The sequence below is a fragment of the Nicotiana attenuata genome, unplaced genomic scaffold, assembly GCF_001879085.1.
Source record: "Nicotiana attenuata strain UT unplaced genomic scaffold, NIATTr2, whole genome shotgun sequence".
In the NCBI taxonomy this organism is placed as follows: Eukaryota; Viridiplantae; Streptophyta; class Magnoliopsida; order Solanales; family Solanaceae; genus Nicotiana; species Nicotiana attenuata.
In genome coordinates, this window is record NW_017671806.1 from 176,099 (window position 1) to 198,121 (window position 22,023).

At 39.6% G+C, this 22,023-nt stretch overlaps 1 pseudogene; it reads left to right on the forward strand.

Moving 5' to 3' along the window:
* The first annotated feature begins 1,375 nt into the window (after positions 1-1,375).
* On the forward strand, positions 1,376-13,153 carry LOC109210337 (annotated as a pseudogene).
* The last annotated feature ends 8,870 nt before the right edge of the window (positions 13,154-22,023 follow it).

Below are 22,023 nucleotides of genomic sequence, written 5' to 3' on the forward strand. Positions count from 1 at the left end.
AGGTTTGAGCGACAAGATGACGAAAGTCAAGAATCAGCTCGAAACGGAGTGAAACCTGCTCAAGTATCAAAAATCATTGAAGTAGGGACAGGAGGACCTAGCGCGGACCACAGTGATTTGTTGCTTGGCCGCGCTAGGAGATTCAGAGAGCACCCATTTCAGGAGTCTCCAAGCGAGGTCAGCGCTCATTTCTACGCGGTCAGCGCTGGTGTCTACGCGGTCGCGCTTCAGTGTTGTGCGGTCCGCGCTCATTAGCCTGTGCGGCCGTGCTACTTCTTTGTGCGGTCTGCGTCCCCAGTTCCAGAAGTGAATGATCGAAGGCCAAGACCCCTACGCGGCCGCGCTGCATTTATGCGCGGTCCGCGCCAGCCCCGTAGGGGTATTTTTGTCTGATTTTTCTGGCATAGTATAAATAGAATATTTTATTATTTCTAGGTCAAGTTTTAGACATCAGATAGCAGCAGCACTCGTGAGATTCAAGTTTTAGCCTATTTTGGGCATTTTAATCTTGTTTTAACGTGGATTCGTGTAGATTAACTTCCTAGTTAATTATTATGTTGATTTTATCTACTTCTTCTTTAATTTCTGTTGCTATTATGGCTAGCTAAACCCATTAGCTAGGGTTGTGGCTCAACCCTAGTGTGGGTAATTAATGAGTGTGATTGTTTAGTGCTTGAATGATGTTGGGTGTTTGATATTTGGGTTGATTTTATGTAACTAGGATTTGGTGGTTGCAAACACTAAGTCTAACTTAGTGAGTCTTGACTCTTCTTGAGAAAGAGTGTCTATGACTCCAAAGTTAACCCAACAAGTAATTGAAATTGACCCATGAGAATGGTAGTCCCAATTAACGGGTAAGACCTCGAGAGAGTGATTACCCAACTTGAACCCTAAGTTGCTTGGTTTGTTAGCCTACTCAATTGGTCTCGAGAGAGTCAATTGGGAAAAATCACTCTTCGTACCGAGAGGTGTGAGAGTGAGTGCTATCGTGCAATGGTTATATCATAAGCCCCATAATCATCATTCTTGTATTAGGAATCTCTACCCGTTAGTTGACCACCTAGGTAAATGCCACGACCTTAGTGTCTTTCTCTATCTTGCATACAATCTAGATTAATTCTCTTCGCATAATATAGTTATAATTAGTAGTTGTTAAATTGTAGTTGATAATCACAAAAACCCAAAAATGATAGAAGATCAATTAGAAGCAAACACGCAATTCTAGGCTAAACAAATATCCAACTCCCTTTCTAGCTCCCTGTGGAAATTGACCCCGATACCACTATTGGGTAAAAGTATTAGCGCCCACTCTTCCTAAGGTTGAGTCCGCTGCGACCTAATCTGAACCCCCCCCCCCCCCCCAAACCCAAAAAGCCGCCATGACTGACGTCGAGCTCTCCCGCTCAGAGAAGAAGAAGAAAAAAACCAAATCACCCAAAAATGAAGATGAAACCCAAACACTCTCCACTCAAACTGACAAAAAATCTGATCTTGATGTCGATTTTCTCATCAAACCACAAAGCTACACCCCCACCATTGACACTTCACAGTGGCCCATTCTCTTGAAAAACAACGACCGTCTCAATGTATGAACTGGTCACTACACTCCTCTACCGTCTGGGTTTTCGCCACTCAAGCGTCCACTCACTGAATACATCAGGTACGGTATTCTCAATCTTGATAAACCTGCTAACCTATATTCACATGAAGTTGTAGCTTTGATTAAACGGATTTTCCGGGTTGAGAAAACGGGTCACAGTGGAACTCTTGATCCTAAAGTTACTGGTAATTTGATTGTTTGCATTGATAGAGCGACCCGTTTGGTTAAATCCCAATAGGCTGCTGGTAAAGAATATGTTTGTGTTGCTAGATTACATGCTGATGTTGCTAATGTAGCTAGAGCACTTGAGGCTTTAAGTGGGGCTGTGTTTCAAGGACCACCTTTGATTTCTGTTTTGAAAAGACAACATAGGATTAGAACTATTTATGAGAGTAAGTTGCTTGAGTATGATGCTTATAGGCATTTGGTTGTGTTTTGGATATCGTGTGAGGCGGGTATATATGTTCGGACGCTTTATGTGCATCTTGGATTTTTGTTGGGTGTGGGTGGACATATGCAGGAGTTGAGGAGAGTGAGGTCTGGGATTTTGGGTGAGAAGAATAATATGGTGACAATGCATGATGTGATGGATGCGCAATGGATATATGATAACTATAGGGATGAGACTTACTTGAGGAGGGTGATTATGCCGTTGGAGGTGGTTTTGACTAGTTATAAGAGGTTGGTGGTTAGGGATTCGGCCGTAAATGATATTTGTTATGGTGCTAAGTTGATGATTCCCGGGCTTTTGAGGTTTGAGAATGATATTGAGGTTGGGGAGGAGGTTCTGTTGATGACTACTAAAGGAGAGGCCATCGCATTGGGGATTGCAGAAATGACCACTGCTGTTATGGCCACTTGTGATCATGGCATGGTTGCTAAGATTAAGAGTGTGGTGATGGACAGGGATACTTATCCTAGGAAATGGGGCTTAGGGCCAAGGGCTTCGATGAAGAAGAAGTTGGTTGCTGAGGGGAAGTTGGATAAACATGGAAAGCCAAATGAGAAAACTCCAGCTGAGTGGTTGAGGAATGTTGTTTTGCCTATAGGAGGGGACGTTATGGTTGCTGGTCTCGCTGCTGCTAATGTGAAAACTGATCCTGATACGGTGCCTGCTGATGGTGCAGTTGGTGATGTTGAGAAGAAAAAGACGAAGAAACTTAAGGAAGATGAGGAGGAGGGTAACAAGAGAAAATTGAATAACTTAGATGCATCCCCTGCACCCAGTGCTTTAAAGAAACCAAAGGTAGAGATAGTCGAGGAGAAGAAGGCTGGAGATGAAGCTGTGGAGGTTGAAGTCACAAAGAAAGAAAAGAAGAAAAATAAGAAAGAAGCTGATGAAGCTGCAACCCCTGATGTAGAGACGGCAAAAAAGGAAAAGAAAAAGCAAAAGAAGGATAAAGAGAAAGATAGTGTTGCATCATCAGATGAGGATGTGATGACCCAAAAGGTCATCACTTGTTCTTCTATTTTTCGAGGCCTTAAAACTTTATTTTTGTCTTACCTCAATTTGCGTGTGCAATCCGGACGTGTATCCGGAAAGCCATTATGTGAAAATTTGTGACAAATGATGAATTTTGCTTTTAAAATGAATTCAGGTTGACTTCGGTCAACATTTTGGGTAAACGGACCCGCACCCGTGATTTGACGGTCCTGGAGGGTCCATAAGAAAATATGGGACTTGGGCGTATGCCCGGAATCGAATTTCGAGGTCCCAAGCCCGAGAAATGAATTTTTGAAGAAAATTATTTAACTGAAATTCTATGAGTTTTTGGAAATTTAAATATAATTGAATTCGATGGTATCGGGCCCGTATTTTGGTTCCGGAGCCAGGTACAGGTCTAATATGGTATTTAAGTCGAGCCTGTAAAATTTGGTAATAAACGGACTTGAAATGACGTGAATCGGACCTTCGGTTGTTAAAAACTTGAACTTAAGAGTTCATGAGATTTTTCTTCGATTTTGATGCTAAATTCATAGTTATTGATGTTATTTTGATGATTTGATCGCACGAGCAAGTCCGTATGATGTTTTTGGACTTGCGTGCATGTTTCGTTTGGAGCCCCTAGGGCTCGGGTGAGTTTTGAATAGGCCACGGAGTGAAATCTGGACTTAGAAAATTGATGGTATGTTGTAGGTATGCAGGCTTCGCATTTGCTAAGCCTGGCTTGCAAATGCGAGTAAATCATCGCAAATGCGAAAGAAGGCATGGGCAGGCCCTGATCGCAAATGCGACCATTTTGTCGCAAATGCGGAGGGCCATAGTCGCAAATGCAACATCTGCTTCGCAAATGCGAAGCCCTCAGAAATATTGGGAGGTCGCAAATGCGATAATATCTTCGCAAATGCGAAGACAACAGTCTTCTGAAGGGTTCGCAATTGCGAACCCTGGTCGCAATTGCGACATCAGAGACCTGCTAAAATGAATTTCAGACGGGATTTCAACCATTTTTACAACCTTTTCAAAATCTAAACACCTTTGGGCGATTTTTCAAAGACAACTACTCTTCCAAATAATTTGTAAGTCATTTCTAACTCGTTTTCTTTAATCTCTAACATCTTTTTACATGATTTCAACTCAAAATCAAGGGTTTTCATGGGGGAAATTGGGTGTTTTGGGTAGAACTTAGGTTTTTTTTCAAATTTTGGGGATTTGGACCTCTATTTGAGGTCCGATTTCAAAACAAATTATATATTTGGGTTCGTGGGTGAATGGGTAATCGGGTTTTGGTTCGAACCTCGGGTTTTGACCATGTGGGCCCAGGGTCGATTTTTAACTTTTTGGGGAAATTATTGGAAAACTTATTTTTACGCATTAGGATCGATTCTTTTAGCATTTATTGATATAGTTAAGTAACTTGTGGCTAGATACAAGAGAATTTGTGGTGGAAACAAGAGGTAAAGCTGTAGTTGAGGCTTGAATTGCGTTCGTGGCATCGAGGTAAGTGTTTGGTCTAACCTTAGCTTGAGGGATTAAGAGTTGTGTCTTATTTGCTATGTGTTAACTTTGGAGTGCGACGTATAGGCATGGTGACGAGTATCTATACGTCGGTGTCAAGCATGCCTGTCAGTCTTGTATTGTAATTGTTGTGACTCCGTCGTGGTTTATTCATGCTTAATATGATGATTTGTATTATTGTTCCCTTGCCGGGATGTTGTTGTTTTATTATGGTTCCCATGCCGGGATGTTGTGGTTATATAATGGTTCCCTTGCCGGGATGTTGTTGTTACGTTATTGTTCCCTTGCCGGGATGTTGTTGTTATGTTATTGTTCCCTTGCCGGGATGTTGTTGTTGTATTATTATTCCCTTGCGGGGATGTTATTGTTATATTACTGTTCCCTCGCAGGGATTCTTCTATGATCGGTGTTGATATATGAAATGGGAGCGGGTTGACGCCTGCAACGGTAACATATGAAATGGGAGCGGGTTGCACGCCTGCAACGGTAATATATGAAATGGGAGCGGGTTGCACGCCTGCAACGGTAATATATGAAATGGGAGCGGGGTGCACGCCTGCAATGGTAATATATGAAATGGGAGCGGGTTGCACGCCTACAACGGTACTATATGAAATGGGAGCGGGTTTCACGCTTGCAACGGTACTATGTGATTTAGGATCGGGTTGCACGCCTGCAATGGTAATTCATGTCTACTTGTTCCTTATTTCCTTATCTTTTGTTGGTAATTGAATTCTGGCATTCTTTGTTTTTCTCTATTGGTTTCTGTTGTTGCCTGAAATACCCAGCACCATATCCCCCCTTTCCTATGTTTTACTATAAATATTTGCCTTTATATTCCGCTGTACATGATTTAACTGCACAGGTTTATTTGGTAGTCTGGTCCTAACCTCGTCACTACCTCGCCGAGGTTAGGCTAGGCACTTACCAGCACATGGTGTTGGTTGTGCTGATACTACACTCTGCACTCTTTCGTGCAGATCCCGGTGCTATAGCTTTCGGACCGTAGTGAGGTTGCTGCTTCCAGCTCATCAGGGGACCCGAGGTAGTCCTGCAGGCGTCCGCAGGCCTTGGCGTCTCCTTCCATCTTTTCGTTTTGTTTCTTTCTTGTATCCCAGAGATAGAGTCGTTTTAATCTTTCAGACCTTTATTTGTAGTATTCCTAGACAGTCTATGAAATTGTGACACCAGTTCTGGGTAGTTTGTTTATGGATTGGTATTGGTAGCATCATTAAAATATTGCATTTCAGTCTTCTGCTTATTAAATTCAGTTGTTTATTAAATGATGGTTCTTAATTGTTAACGGATTAAAATGGAAACAAGGTAAATAATTTAATTGATTGGTTTGCCTAGCTTTCACTGGTAGGCACCATCACTACTCCCGAGGGTGGGAAATCCGGGTCGTGACAAGTTGGTATCAGAGCTCTAGATTGCTTAGATCTCACAATTCACGGACAAGCTTAGTAGAGTCTGAGGGATCGGTATGGAGACGTCTGTATTTATCCCCCAGAGGCTACAGAGTTAGGAAAAACTTCACATCTATTCTTTCCTATCGTGCGATTTTGTTCTCTCAATGCTAAATTGAACCCTCTACTCTTGTTCTTTCGCGGATGGCGAGGTCACATACCGCTTCTTCAGCCGAGCAACCGCACAGACCAGTGATGGATCAGCTACATCTTCGGAGGCTTTGTGGAGGTTGGATAGGTTTCACCAAGATCTTCACTACTACTCTTGGTGGTACATCTTCTGAGGATCCCCAGGATTATTTGGACAGTTTTCATGAGGTTATACGGAACACGGGGATATTAGAGACCAATGGGGTCGACTTTGCTGCTTTTCGTTTGTCTGGATCCGCCGAGGCTTGGTGGAGAGATTATTGTTTGGCTAGACCAGCTGGGTCACCATGTTTGACTTGGGATCAGTTTTCTCGGCTATTCTTGGAGAAGTTTCTTCCTATCACTCAAAGGGAGAGCTATCGGAGGCAGTTTGAGCATCTCCAGCAGGGTTCTATGACAGTTACTCAGTACGAGACCAGGTTTATTGACTTGGCCCGTCATGCTCTTCATATACTTCTCACTGAGAGAGAGAGAGAGAGAGAGAGAGAGAGAGAGGGAGAGAGAGAGAGAGAGAGAGAGAGGAGGTTCATTAAGGGACTCATTCAGCCTATTCGATTGCAGAGACGGGGAGTGAGATTTCTTTTCAGGAGGTGGCCAATATAGCCAGGAGAGTTGAGATGGTTCTGTCACAAGGGGGTGGTCAGGGGTCTGACAAGAGGCCTCGTCATTCGGGCAGATTCAGTGGTGCCTCATCTGGAGGAAGATATTCTTTTGGTAGAGGCCATCCTCCTAGGCCTTACCAGTTTTACCCCGTCTTGATTGGAGAGGGACTCCTGGTCATTCTACCCGTAGTGTGATCTCATATATGAAGGCTTGGCGAGTGGTCGAGAAGGGGTGTTTGGCCTATTTGGCATATGTTCATGATTCTAGTGCGGAGGTTCCTTCTACGGATTTTGCGCCTGTTGTTCGTGAGTTTCCTGAGGTTTTCCCTTCAGACCTGCCGGGTATGCCACCGGACAGGGATATTAACTTCTGCATTGATTTGGCTCCGGGCACTCAGCCCATTTTATTCCGCCGTATCATATGGCCCCGCCTAAGTTGAAAGAATTGAAGGAGCAGTTGCAAGACTTGCTTAATAAGGGCTTTATTAGGCCTAGTGTCTCACCTTGGGGTGCGCCGGTGTTGTTTGTTAAGAAGAAGGACAGATCGATGAGAATGTGTATAGATTACCGGCAACTGAACAAGGTCACAATCAAGAATAAGTACCCATTGCCACGAATTGACGATTTGTTTGACCAGCTTCAGGGTGGCCAAGTGTTTTCTAAGATTGACTTGAGATCTGGCAACCATCAGTTGAGGATTAGGGCATCCGATGTCCCTAAGACAGCTTTTCGCACTCGGTACGGGCATTATGAGTTCTTAGTGATGTCATTCAGATTGACAAATGCCCCAGCAACTTTCATGGATTTGATGAACCGAGTGTTCGGGCCTTATTTAGATTCCTTCATGATCGTCTTCATTGATGATATTTTGATTTATTCCCGCAGTCGAGAGGAGCATGAGCAACATCTGAGAGTGGTTCTTCAGACTATGAGAGATAGTCAGTTGTATGCCAAGTTTTCGAAGTGTGAGTTCTGGTTGAGTTCTGTTGTATTCTTGGGTCACATTGTATGAGCAGAGGGTGTTCAGGTGGATCCGAAGAAGATAGAGGCAGTCAAGAATTGGCCTCGACCCACATCAGCTATAGAGATCTGGAGTTTCTTGGATTTGGCAGGCTATTACCGTCGGTTTGTGGAGGGGTTTTCATCTATTGCAGCCCCGATGACCAGGTTGACCCAGAAGGGTGCCCAGTTCAGGTGGTCGGACGAGTGTGAGGTGAGCATTCAGAAGCTCAAGACAGTTTTTACTACGGCGTCGGTGTTGGTTTTACCCACAGGTTCAGGGCCATATATAGTTTATTATGATGCATCTCGTATTGGACTTGATGCGGTGTTGATGCAGGATGGCAAGGTCATTGATTATGCTTTGCGGCAGTTAAAGATTCATGAGAAGAATTATCCAGTTCATGATTTGGAGTTAGCAGCCATTGTCCACGCGCTGAAGATTTGGAGGCACTATTTATATGGCGTGGCGTGTGAGGTGTTCACGGATCACTAGAGTCTACAGTATTTGTTCAAGCAGAAGGAGCTAAACTTGAGGCAGAGAAGGTGGTTGGAGCTATTGAAAGACTATGATGTCACCATCTTATATCATCCGGGGAAGGCCAATGTGGTGGCGATGCTTTGAGTAGGAAGTCAGCCAGTATGGGCAGTCTTGCGTATATTCCGGTTGGTGAGAGGCTGCTTGCTTTAGATGTTCAGGCTTTGGCCAATCAGTTCGTGAGGTTGGATGTCTCCGAGCCTAGCCGTGTGTTATCTTGCACAGTCGCCCGTTCTTCATTATTAGAGCACATTCGAGATCGGCAGTATGATGATCCCCATTTGTGTGTCCTAAAGGACACGGTGCACCATGGCGGTGCCAAGCAGGTCACAGTGGGAGATGATGGAGTTTTGAGGATGCAGGGTCGTATTTGTGTGCCTAATGTGGATGGACTTCGAGGGTTGATTCTAGAGGAGGCCCATAGTTCCCGGTACTCTATTCATCCGGGCGCCGCTAAGATGTATCAGGATTTGCGGCAGCATTATTGGTGGAGGAGGATGAAGAAGGATATTGTTGCGTGTGGCTCGGTGTTTGAATTGTTAGCAGGTAAAGTACGAGCATCAGAGACCTGGTGGTTTGTTTCAGAGGATTGAGCTACCTGAATGGAAGTGGGAGCGTATCACTATGGACTTTGTTGTTGGACTCCCACGGACTCAGAGGAAGTTTGATGCGGTGTGGGTTATTGTCGATAGGCTGACCAAGTCAGCGCATTTCATTCCTGTGGCAGTCTCCTATTCTTTAGAGAAGTTAGCTGAGATCTATATCCGGGAGATTGTTCGTCTTCATGGTATGCCCGTGTCCATTATTTTTGATCGAGGTACGCAGTTTACCTTGCATTTCTGGAGAGCAGTGCAGCGTGAGTTGGGCACACGGGTCGAGTTGAGCACAGCATTTCATCCTAAGACGGACGGGCAGTCCGAGCGTACTATTCAGATTTTGGAGGATATGCTCCGAGCTTGTGTTATTGACTTTGGAGGCTCGTGGGATCAGTTTTTTCCTTCAGCGGAGTTTGACTACGATAACAGTTACCAGTCGAGCATTCAGATGGCCCCTTATGAGGCTTTATATGGTAGGCGGTGTCGGCCGCCGGTTGGGTGGTTGGAGTCGGGAGAGGCTCGGTTATTGGGTATGGATCTAGTACAGGATGCCTTGGACAAGGTCAGGATCATTCAGGATAGGCTTCGTACAACTCTGTCCAAAAGTTATGCCGACTGTAAGGTTCGTGATGTGGCATTCATGGTCGGCGAATGAGTGTTGCTTCGGGTGTCGCTTATGAAGGGTGTGATGAGATTTGGAAAGAAGGGGAAGCTTAGCCCTAAGTTCATTGGCCCGTTTGAGATTCTTGATCGAGTAGGAGAGGTGGATTACAGACTTGCGTTGCCGCCGAGTTTATCAGCCATGCATCCAGTGTTTCATGTGTCCATGCTTCGGAAGTATCACGGCGATCCATCCCATGTGTTAGATTTCAACACTGTCCAGTTGGACAATGACTTGTCCTATGAGGAGGAGCCGGTAGCTATTCTAGACCGGCAAGTTCGTAAGTTGCGATCAAAGAGTTTCCCTTCTGTTCGTGTTCAGTGGAAAGGCAGCCTGCTGAGGCATCGACCTGGGAGTCCGAGGTCGAACGGTTGTTTTAGAGGTGGAGAATGTGACGACCCAAAAGGTCATCACTTGTTTTAGAAGTAAATTATGTGTTCCGGGGCCTTAAAACCTCCTTTTTGTCTCACCTCGATTTGTGTGCATAGTCCGGATGTGTATCTGGAAAGCCATTATGTGAAAATCTGTGAAAAATGATGAATTTTGCTTTTAAAATGAATTCGGTTGAATTTGGTCAACATTTTGGGTAAACAGACCCGGACCCGTGATTTGACGGTCCCGGAGGGTCCGTAAGAAAATATGGGACTTGGGCGTATGTCCGGAATCGAATTCCGAGGTCCCAAGCCCGAGAAATGAATTTTTGAAGAAAATTGTTTAACTGAAATTCTATGAGTTTTTGGAAATTTGAATGTAATTGAATTCGATGGTATCGGGCCCGTATTTTGGTTCCGGAGCCCGGTACAGGTCTAATATTGTATTTAAGTCGAGCCAGTAAAATTTGGTAAGAAACGGACTTGAAATGACGTGAATCGGACCTTCGGTTGTTAAAAACTTGAACTTAAGAGTTCATGAGATTTTTCTTTGAATTTGATGCTAAATTCATAGTTATTGATGTTATTTTGATGATTTGATCGCACAAGCAAGTCTGTATGATACTTTTGGACTTGCGTGCATGTTTGGTTTAGAGCCCCGAGGGCTCGGGTGAGTTTGGATAGGCCACGGGGTGAAACTTGAAATTAGGAAATTGCTGGTATGTTGCAGGTCAGCAGGCTTCGCATTTGCGAAGCCTGGCTGGCAAATGCGAGTAAATCATCGCAAATACGAAAGAAGGCATGGGCAGGCCCTGATCGCAAATGTGACCATTTTGTCGTAAATGCGGCGGGCCATAGTCGCAAATGTAACGGCTGCCTCGCAAATGAGAAGCCCTCAGAAATATTGGTTGGTCACAAATGAGATAATATCTTCGTAAATGCGAAGACAACAGTCTTCTGAAGGGTTCGCAATTGCGAACCCTGGTTGGAATTGCGACATCAGAGATCTGCTAAAATGAATTTCAGATGGGATTTCAACCATTTTTACAACCTTTTCAAAACCTAAACACCTTTGGGCGATTTTTCAAAGACAACTACTCTTCCAAATCATTTGCAAGTCATTTCTAACTCATTTTCTTTAATCTCTAACATCTTTTTACATGATTTCAACTCAAAATCAAGGGTTTTCATGGGGGAAATTGGGTGTTTTGGGTAGAACTCAGGATTTTTTTCAAATTTTGGGGATTTGGACCTCGATTTGAGGTCCCATTTTAAAACAAATTATATATTTGGGTTTGTGTGTGAATGGGTAATCGAGTTTTGGTTCGAACCTCGGGTTTTGACCATGTGGGCCCGAGGTCAATTCTTGACTTTTTGGGGAAATTATTGAAAAACTTATTTTTACGCATTAGGATTGATTCTTTTAGCATTTATTGATATAGTTAAGTAACTTGTGGCTAGATACAAGCGAAGTGGTGGTGGAAACAAGAGGTAAAGTGGTAGTTGAGGCTTGAATTGCATTCGTGGCATCGGGGTAAGTGTTTGGTCTAACCTTAACTTGAGGGATTAGGAGTTGTGTCTTATTTGCTATGTATTAACTGTGGAGTGCGACGTATAGGCATGGTGACGAGTATCTATACGTCGGTGTCAAGCATGCCCGTGAGTCTTTTATTGTAATTGTTGTGACTCCGTCGTTGTTTATTCATGCTTAATATGATGATTTGTATTATTGTTCCCTTGTCGGGATGTTGTTGTTATATTGTGGTTCCCTTGCCGGGATGTTGTGGTTATATTATGGTTCCCTTGCCGGGATGTTGTTTTTATGTTATTGTTCCCTTGCCGGGATGTTGTTGTTATATTATTGTTCCCTTGCCGGGATGTTGTTATTATATTACTGTTCCCTCACCGGGATTCTTCTATAATTGGTGTTGATATATGAAGTAGGAGCGGGTTGCATGCTTGCAACGGTAATATATGAAATGGGAGTGGATTGCATGCCTGCAACGGTAATATATTAAAAATGGGAGCGGGATGCACGCCTGCAACGGTAATATAAAATGGGAGCGGGTTGCACGCCTGCAACGGTAATATATAAAGTGGGAGCTGGTTGCACGCCTGCGACGGTAATATATGAAATGGGAGCGGGTTGCACGCCTGCAACGGTACTATATGAAATGAGAGTGGGTTGCACGCCTGCAACGATACTATATGAAATGGGAGCGGGTTGCACGCCAGCAACGGTACTATATGAAATGGGAGCCGGTTGCACGCTTGCAACGGTATTATATGATTTGGGATCGGGTTGCACGTTTGCAATGGTAACACATGTCTACTTGTTCCTTATTTCCTTATCTTTTGCTAGTAATTGAATTCTGGCGTTCTTTGCTTTTCTCTATTTGTTTCTGTTGTTGCCTGAAATACCGCGCAGCATATCCCCCCCCCCCCCCCCGTCTTCCTATCTTTTACTGTAAATATTTGCTTTTATATTCCGCTGTACATGATTTAATTACACTGGTTTATTTGGTAGTCTGGTCCTAGTCTCGTCACTACCTCGCCGAGGTTAGGCTAGGCACTTACCAGCACATGGGGTCGGTTGTGCTGATACTACATTCTGCACTCTTTTGTGCAGATCCCGGTGCTGTAGCTTTCAGACCGCAGTGAGGTTGCTGCTTCTAGTTCATCAGGCAACCCGAGGTAGTCCTGCAGGCGTCCGCAGGCCTTGGCGTCTCCTTCCATCTTTTCATTCCGTTTCTTACATGTATCCCGGAGACAGAGTCGTTTTAATCGTTCAGACCTTTATTTGTAGTATTCCTAGATAGTCTATGAAATTGTGACACCAGTTCTGGGTAGTTTGTTTATGGATTGGTATTGGTAGCATCATTTAAATATTGCATTTCAGTCTTTCGCTTATTAAATTCAGTTGTTTATTAGATGATGGTTCTTAATTGTTAACGGATTAAAATGAAAATAAGGTAAATAATTTGATTGATTGGCTTGCCTAGCTTTCACTAGTAGGCGCCATCACCACTCCCGAGAGTGAGAAATCCGGGTCGTGACAGAGGAGAAGTCTGAGAAAAAGAAGAAAAAGAAGAAGAAAGTTAAAGATGCAGAGAATGGTGATGTAGCTGTTGGGAGTGATGGCGATGAAGGAAGTAAAAGCAAGAAGAAGGAGAAGAAGAAAAAGAAGAATAAAGATGCACAAGATGAGTAGAGGAGAAGGTCTTGGCCCCCTTGACCAAATCAATCCTCATATGTATGTCATATTGCATGTCATGTAGTTGTTCAAAATATTTGCCGTTTATTCACTTGTTTGGGCAGGAGTTTGTTGCAGCTGAGTTCCTGATCATAGACGTGCTTATTAGTTTAATCTGTGTCTTTTATTTGTTCAGACTTGATTACTGCAATCCACAAGGCTATTTTCAGTCTTAAGTTTTGAGTTTTCTTTTTTGTTAGCTCCTTATAATGTGCTTTTGTATTATATGGCTATGTGGATGTCAATAGCTGAATGACAACTACCTTTGTTTGAAGTCTGATGTCCCAGTATAATAACTAGTTGAGGCTGGAGGAAGTTTGCAAGGTGGTAGAAAGATTTTGGCCTCTGTTCCTGGTATGACATCTGTAAGCACTACGATCTAAGAGGGACTAAGAAAGTGTTGAACTTTTAATCCTCATTGAATCAATGTACTTTAAATTCAAAATGTGCTTGTTTGGCACAATACTCACTTATTTGGATTCAGATTTGAATATGTTGACAATGAAAACAGATATTGGGTGATAGGTGCCCTCTGTATTGTCAATCTTAATGGGTAAGCCTTGGTTTATAAGCTGGTTTGAATTTTCTTTTCTGGAGGGGTTTGCTGTTCCATTTCTCATAAGAAATAATCTCTCTGTTGCTGGTTGCTTTGTTCAAAATCACCTACATTGTATCCTTTTCTTTGCTTAATTCATGATTTCAACTAAGTCTGAGAGTTATGTTGCATAAATCTTTTTTCTGCTGCGTTAGAACTAAGTTAGCTCTTTGATATTCATGACTGACTGGTTGACACAGTTGAGTTATATATGCAACTTTTGATATATTATCTGAACAGGTAGGGTTGTTCTTGTCCTTCAAATATTATTCTGAACAAAGTGGTCATTAATTTTTTTTTTGTGAAAAACTGAACAGTAATGGCCCATCTCAACGTTGTATGCCTCGGTCTTTGCTATCGCGAGGTTTACTTTCTTGTGGAGATAGTTGATACGATACACCTTAAGAAAGCCATCACATGTTTCTCAACATTTAATTGTATTCACCTTTGTCCATTTTCTTAGAATTTAAGTAAATGCTATTGTTACTTACCTAAAATGAAAGCGTAAGTTTCTCTATTTCATGATGACATGAAACAGACCTCATTTTATGTTTAAAGCAAACCAAGAAACAGAAAGAAAAGAATATTCCACTGCAAGTTGCTATTCCGGATGTATTCTAACATAGAAGCAAAGTATAAAGCGTTAGGCTAAAACGGTCCAAAGATACTCTTAACATGGTGTGATATTGTCCGCTTTGGGCCAAGCCCGCACAGTTTTCCCCAAAAGGCCTCACACCATTAAGAGTATAAGGTGTAGGGATCTCTTAATGGTGTGAGGCCTTTTGGGGAAAACTGTGCGGGCTTGGCCCAAAGCGGAAAATATCACACCATGTTAAGAGTATCTTTGGGCCATTTTAGCCCATCAATTGGTATCAGAGCTTGCTTGCATCTAAATAGATAACTTAGATGATATATGTATATATTCGATTATATATATGTTTCATGGTTTAGAGTCATCTGAAAAATCATGTGTATGGTGTAAAGCGTGACAGTAGCAAACTATGTTTCAGAATAAGATTAGAAACGATTTTATTTAATCAAATTGTGCTTGCTGTGTATTATTTGCTGGGTCCGAAATTGCAAGATGGACTATTGTCCATTGTATTGACAACTGAGCTGAAAGAAAAATCATATGCATATTTTTTTAAGCCAACTGGCGGATGAAAGCATGGCTTTGTGATATAGAGGATTGCTTTCTTTCCTTATTGAGAAACCAATAGGTTGGCTTTATGAACTAATTAAACAAAAGGAAAGAAAAATATCACATGGAAAATTTGATGCTTGCCGTGACGGCAGCGGCGGAATGAAGGGTTGCCCGACATAAGGGGTTTCAACCCTTTGTAAACTGTAATTGAGAAACTAATAAGGTAAAATATTGATATGAACACTATGTTTCTTTGTGCTGTGGCTCAGTAAGAAATTGTAAAGCATTGATAAATTTTAATATGCGTAGCTCTCAATTTACCAGCCTGAATTATCTAATTTTTAAGTGTTTGGTTTCTTGCCTACTAAGTATTAGTGGCAACTTAAAATTAGAGCATTAATTTTTTTTTTTTTGGTGGAAATTGTAGTGTCATGGGCCTGATCTATATGGCAGTGACGTAGCAATGTAAAAATAGCACGGTCTAGCCAGTTTTCGGACTGGTCGTTCGAAAATAGCCAGCGTTTACCAAGTCAATAAAAAATAGTCACTATATTGCTGCAACAGAGACCGGTCCAGCATAATATACTGGAGTTCGGTGCACCTGTGTATAAACTTCCAACATATTATGGTGGAACTCCAACACACGGAAAGTTCCAGCATAATATACTGAAGATTCGAGCACTTGTGTATGAACTTCCAGCATATTAAACTAGGTCGTGAANAACTTCCAGCATATTAAACTGGACCAGTATACTTTGCTGGAACTCCAGTATATTATGCTGGAGTTCTAGTGTACTTATGCTGGAACTCCATCATATTATGCTGGAGTTCCAACATACTTATCCTGGAACTCCAGTATAATATGTTGGAGTTCAAGTATACTTATGCTGGAACTCCAGCATAATATATTGACGTATTTTACGGGTTTTGAACAGTGTTTTCGCTCAGATTTATCTTTACATAAAAAGTGACTAAATTTCGATTACTTTTGATACTTGGCTATTTTTGAACGACTACTCGTAAATCTGGCTATTTTTGAATTTCATTCACCAGAAAAGTCGAATCCTAACCTAGGTGTTCATGAATCAATTATTTGTGCCAGTTTAATGATATGATTGTAGTATATGGGCACTCTGTTCTTTTCCTCTCAAATATATATACAATATAATTAAAGACTTTATGATTAATAAATAGTGACAACCAATATGGTTTATTTATTTGAGATCATTGAAAATTCTTAATAGTTTATACATGTGAGATGGTATACTACATGGATTAAAAGTCATGATTAATTAAAATGATCTATTTATTTAAGTTATTGAACTATACTCAATGTACCATGTAAAAAATTATTCTTGATAAGTTTGCGCTAGTGATGGAGGTTTCATCTACCCAATAGATGTTTAGCTCTTGATACTAGTGACATTACATTTATTCACGAGAAGAGATATTAAGGAGTTCATCCAAAAGGATGAAAAGTAATATCTTGGATTCTCATGTATATAAAACGGGAGGACAATTTGGTGTAAGAGGTAGTTTAATGTAGTTTACATAATAAGAAAGGACATAATTAATGCCATGTGCTCATGGAATAATTATAAGGATAATAGAAAGCATGATCATATTTATTTTAATCCATGAAAATGCCTAAAACGGATATTCTTCGGATTTGGTCATAGATTTGGAGGTCATGATTTTGACGAAACCAATTGACCTGAAATTTGGTAGGTCCGTCAGAAACGACTTAGTGAGAAACGGTCACTGCTATGCAGTGATTCACGTTATTTTTTGGTGTTTCGAGGTCGTTTAGATGGGGTTTTTAAGCAGTTTATTGGATTAAATAAGCTTTAATATGAAATTATTTTTTATATATCGATTTTATTTGTGTTAAATCTAAACATGATTACACATGATGATATAACTTAATATGATATATGGAAAGAATGTAAATCACATTGGTTGAATCTTAAATTCGCCTAAAAAGACTTATTCGAATTTGGTCTAGTTTTGGTGATCATTATCTCCAATTGACTTGAAATTTGGTGGGTTCATCGGAAACAACCTGATAAGAAATACTCACTGCTATGCAGTAAATTATGTTGTATTTCGGTAGTTCGGGGTCATTTAGATGGGTTTTTGGCAGTTTGCGAGATTAAAATGTGATTTAGATATGAAAAGTCATTCCTTTTATGTCAGTCTTATTTTATAAATTTGGAACATGATGACACATGTTAATTTTACATACTGATATATGGTTGGAATGTATACCATGTTTTAAATTTCTAAAAATGCTTAAATGGTAGCTTTTCAAATTTGGTTATTGTTTTGAAGATCATGACTTTCATGATCTCCAATTGACCTGAAATTTGATAGGTCTATCGGAAAATCCCGGTAAATAATACTTGTTGTATGCAGTGAATAACATCAATTTAGTATTTCATGACTGTCTAGATGGATTTTTGAGCATTTTGTGAATTTTGGAACTTATAGCCCGTTTGGCCAAGCTGCAAAAATCAGCTTATTTTGAGAAGTGCTTTTTTTCTAAAGTGCTTTTCTCAAAAGTACTTTTGGTGAGAAGCAGTTTGTGTTTGGCTAATTAGTTTGAAAAGCACTTCTGAGCATCAATTAGTGTTTGGCCAAGCTTTAAAAAAACTGCTTCTAAGTGTATTTTTCTCAAAAGTGCTTCTCAAAAAAGTGCTTTTGGAGAGAAGCTACTTTTTTCTGCTTCTCCAAAACTGCTTCTGCTTCTCCTCAAAAGCACTTTTTTTCCTTCCAAAAGCTTGACCAAACACCTCAATTTTTGGCCAAAAGTGCTTTTGGCCAAAAAGAAGCTTGGCCAAACAGGCTATTAATCCTCAGAGAAAATTTTGTAGTTGTGATCAAGTGGTGATAGGAATTAACCCCTATGGTCTCCACTATTTATTTATAGTAAGATAATAAATTTATGTGTTGAATTTAGGTCTTCCTCCATATCGGATAATTTTATTATGAACTTACTGAGTATAATTACTAGTAGTTGATAACATGTATTGACTCTCCGTCTGAGTTTACACGTTGAATCAATTTTGTAATTATAATGCAACCATGATTAAGTGGTGATAGAAATATATTTTTATGGTCTTCCACCATTAATTTCAAGTGAGTGTAAATTTATATGTTGATTTTAGGTCTTCCTCCATATCGGAAAATTTATTATGAACTTACTGAGTATAATTACTAGTAGTTGATAACATATATTGACTCTCTATCTGAGTTTACACGTTGAATCCATTTTGTAATTATAATGCAACCATGATTAAGTGGTGATAGAAATATATTTTTATGGTCTTCCACCTTTAATTTCAAGTGAGTGTAAATTTATGTGTCGACTTTAGGTCTTCCTCCATATCGGATAAATTTATTGTAAGCTCACTAAGTAAAATACTAGTTATTGATATCATGTACATACTCTCCATCTAAGTATACATGTTGGATCAATGGAACTAGAGCTGTTAATTATGATGTTCACTTGACTTAAATTAACAGTATACTCTCCATCTGAGTTGGGTATGTTTTAATTTATTTGAATGAATAATATGGCATTACATATGTATGTTGCATGAGTATTTCTTTTCCCATCGAAATTTGTTATTCAAGATGCATAAATACATATATGTGTAGTGTGTTTGAAATTTTAGTATTAAATGGTTATATACAATTGTCTGAAAATAACGGTATGCTCTCCATCTGAGCTGGTTCTGTTTCTTTCTGGGTTGTAAAATTTTTATATTATATAATATACTTTGCATGAATGATTCTTTTCCCATCGAAATTTGTTATTCGAGATGCATGTATGTATATATATTGAATGCAGTCTGAATTTTATTATTCAGTGTTTTGACTTATTATGATCTATTTAAAGTTTTATCTCAGCTCCATAATGACTTTATGCAATTTGTCGTATTACTTATTAAAATTTTCTTTTGATAGTGATAAGACATTAATTTAAAGGATGCAATATATGTTCCTTTTGTTAGAAGGAATCTAATTCCAGTTTCTGAGCAAAGCAAGAGATGGATATTTGTTTTATTTTTCGAATTACTCTTGAGTTATTGAGTTTGTTAAATATTTTATCTCTTGTGGTACATGAATGCATGACCTTGTTATCGTATATAATGTCTCTCCTAAACAGAACAATATTAGTCTACCTCATAAGAGAATATGTTCTTCGAAATTGAGTATAACTGCACTTTTATCTAAGTCATATTAATCAGAATAGGATTTCAAGTTGGTCAAGGATGGACCCTAAGGTTCATTAAAAGTAGAGGCACTACCAATTTGTGGATCCCGTTTGAAAGAAAATTTTACTAAGGGATGTTTCCCTTCAAAAGGAAATAAAGCTAGTGATAATCTAGAATGAATCCCTTCTGGTTTGTATAGTTAAAAGAACATACTGGTAAGAGATTATTTTGAGTATTTTTGTGACGTTCCTAAATGATTACTTAAAATATTACTATATTTATTTGATGCACCGCAAGTCTTATTGATTTAAGTAATTCAAGGTTTTTAATACTTGAAACGGAGAAGCACCAAGGAAATATATTAAGTAACTGCAATTTGATTGTAGTGGCGAGCACATATCTAAAAAGTTCTTTTGTTACTTATCAAAATAAGGAATTACATCTCAATTGTCTACACCGTAAACTCCATAATAGAGTGGTGTGGTAGAATGAAGAACTAAGTCTCTATGGGACATGGATAGATTAATGAAGTGTTATTCAGTTTTGCCTTATTCATTTTTGGAATATTTCCTACAAACTGCAAATTACATTCTGAATTTAGTTTCTTCTAAGTTAGTACATGTGATATCTATAGAACTGTGGACTGAATGTAAGCTCAGCATGTAGCATGTTCAAATATAGGATTGTCCAGCACATATGCTGAAAGGGAAAGCAGGTATGTAAGTTGGAACTAAGAATGGATAGGTGCATGTTTATTGAATATCCAAGAAAACCAATGGAGGTTTATTTTATTGTCCTAAAGAAAATAAGGCAATTGTTAAAACAAATGCATTTTTCTAGATAAGGATTGTTCAATAAACCATGTTCCTAGAAGTAAACTAATTTTACAGGAACTAGGCAAAGAAATAACTAGATGTTCAAGAACATCAAAACCCACACATCGAAATTCACGTTCCATTGCATTTAAGTAGTGGGAGAACGTTAATAGACAAAATATACCGTTGTCGAGTGGGAGTGATGTTTAAACAGTAAACACTATATTAAGAAGTAGCTAATATTTCAATACCGTAAGGTAATGAAGGTAATATTAGTAGTACTTCGTCGTAGTGGGAGAATACTAAGAAAAATCATAGTTCGGTGTACACTCTTAGGATAGTTTCGATAACAGGATCCCTGAAGAGTTTAGTACCAAACTAGTTAGTTACGACAAAGCACTACTAGACAAAGATTGCATTTGAAAATAACTTGGCAAGTTCCTTTTTGCAAAAGCTTATTGGCAAAGACTTTTAATAGTCATACAAAAGGATAGCTGTGAAAGTTATAGATGCATGGTTATGAGTCTAAGTGGGAGATTGTTAGGGCATATACTATTAATCATGCATTTAGATATAGTATATTCTAATACTTGTCATGGTTAAAAGTCTAAGTGGGAGATTGTTGGGATATATACTATTAACCATGAATTTTGGTTTGGATATAGTATTTATTATGGAACAATTGTTTATTCAATTTTAATAAAAGTTTTAAATAGATCATATATTCGTTTGTGTCCTTTACTTATATAGTAGATGATTTAGTGTATAGAGTTTAGTTTATACACAGAAGATTAAATCATCGGTTCTTGTAAGTATAAAGATCATGTTCACAATCTAGTGATGGAATTGGACAAACCATCAGGAATGATTGTAGCACAAGATTAAATGTATTTTATCTTGATTATGGGAATTGTCTAATTCCGACTTCTTGTGCTAGTACATTTTGTATGTATTGAACGGACCAAGTAGAGATAAGTATTTTATACTGACTTAATAAAATAAATTCTCTACCCATTTAAATGTACTTATACTCTTAATCTTGATATAATTATTATTAGTTGTGTATATTATTATTGTTTTGATTTATTAAAAGGCAAGATTCTTTCTTGGGTCAATATGCCTGTTAAATTGGACAATAATGATATACATTGGCAAAGTAATAGTTAGTTGATGGAATCTATGTCTCGGTCTAGAGATTGATGATACACCTTTATGAAAGCTTATAAGTTTTCATGTGTAAACCCTGCAGGTGGATTTTGTATCCGTCACATGAAATAAGTTAAGCGAAAGTCTAAAGGAAATAATCAATGAATTAGATTGTCAGTAATTTAATTTATTCGATTAGTATTTGAATCTTAACATGGGGAGTTAAACAAGGTTTAATGGAAGAATTTTGAATTTGAACTGAGGAGTGCAGTTACGAATTTTTAGTGGAATAATTCATAATTTATTATGGTAGTATTAATTTGGATATTTCAAATTAAGTCCATAATAGGAAGCCTCGTTAATTAAATACTGCGGTCTCTGCTGTGACCGAATAATTAAGAATTAAATAGAATTATATTTCTTGATGGAAAAGGAAGACCCAACAGGTTTAGGAAAATGTTTTAAACCCTAAAACCTGTGGCTATATAAAGAGGTCTTATTCCATAAGGAGAGAAGAGTTTTTACTACACGGTTTTCCTAGGAGAAACTCGCCCACACGAGTTTCGCTAATTCCTGTCATTATTCGGGTCACACAGCAGAAGGCCGTGGAACTGGAGGATGACCTCGTGGATGGTGTTTGCTCATGCTTGAAGGTCTTTTGGCGATTGCAGTCACGCTTCAAGAGATAAGTATCGATTTTATGTTTGATTAAAATCTATGATTATGTGTTGTCTATATTACATGCAAGTGATCCTGGCTATTTGCTTCCGCTGTTCATACTTGTTTTCCATCAACTGGTATCATAGCCCAGGTTCAGCGGAACGAGTATGGAGATGGCGGAGTGATGGTGCGGGGCGGTGCACATACAAGAAGAAGCTAGTTGCGGGCTTCGGTTGCCATAGTACTCT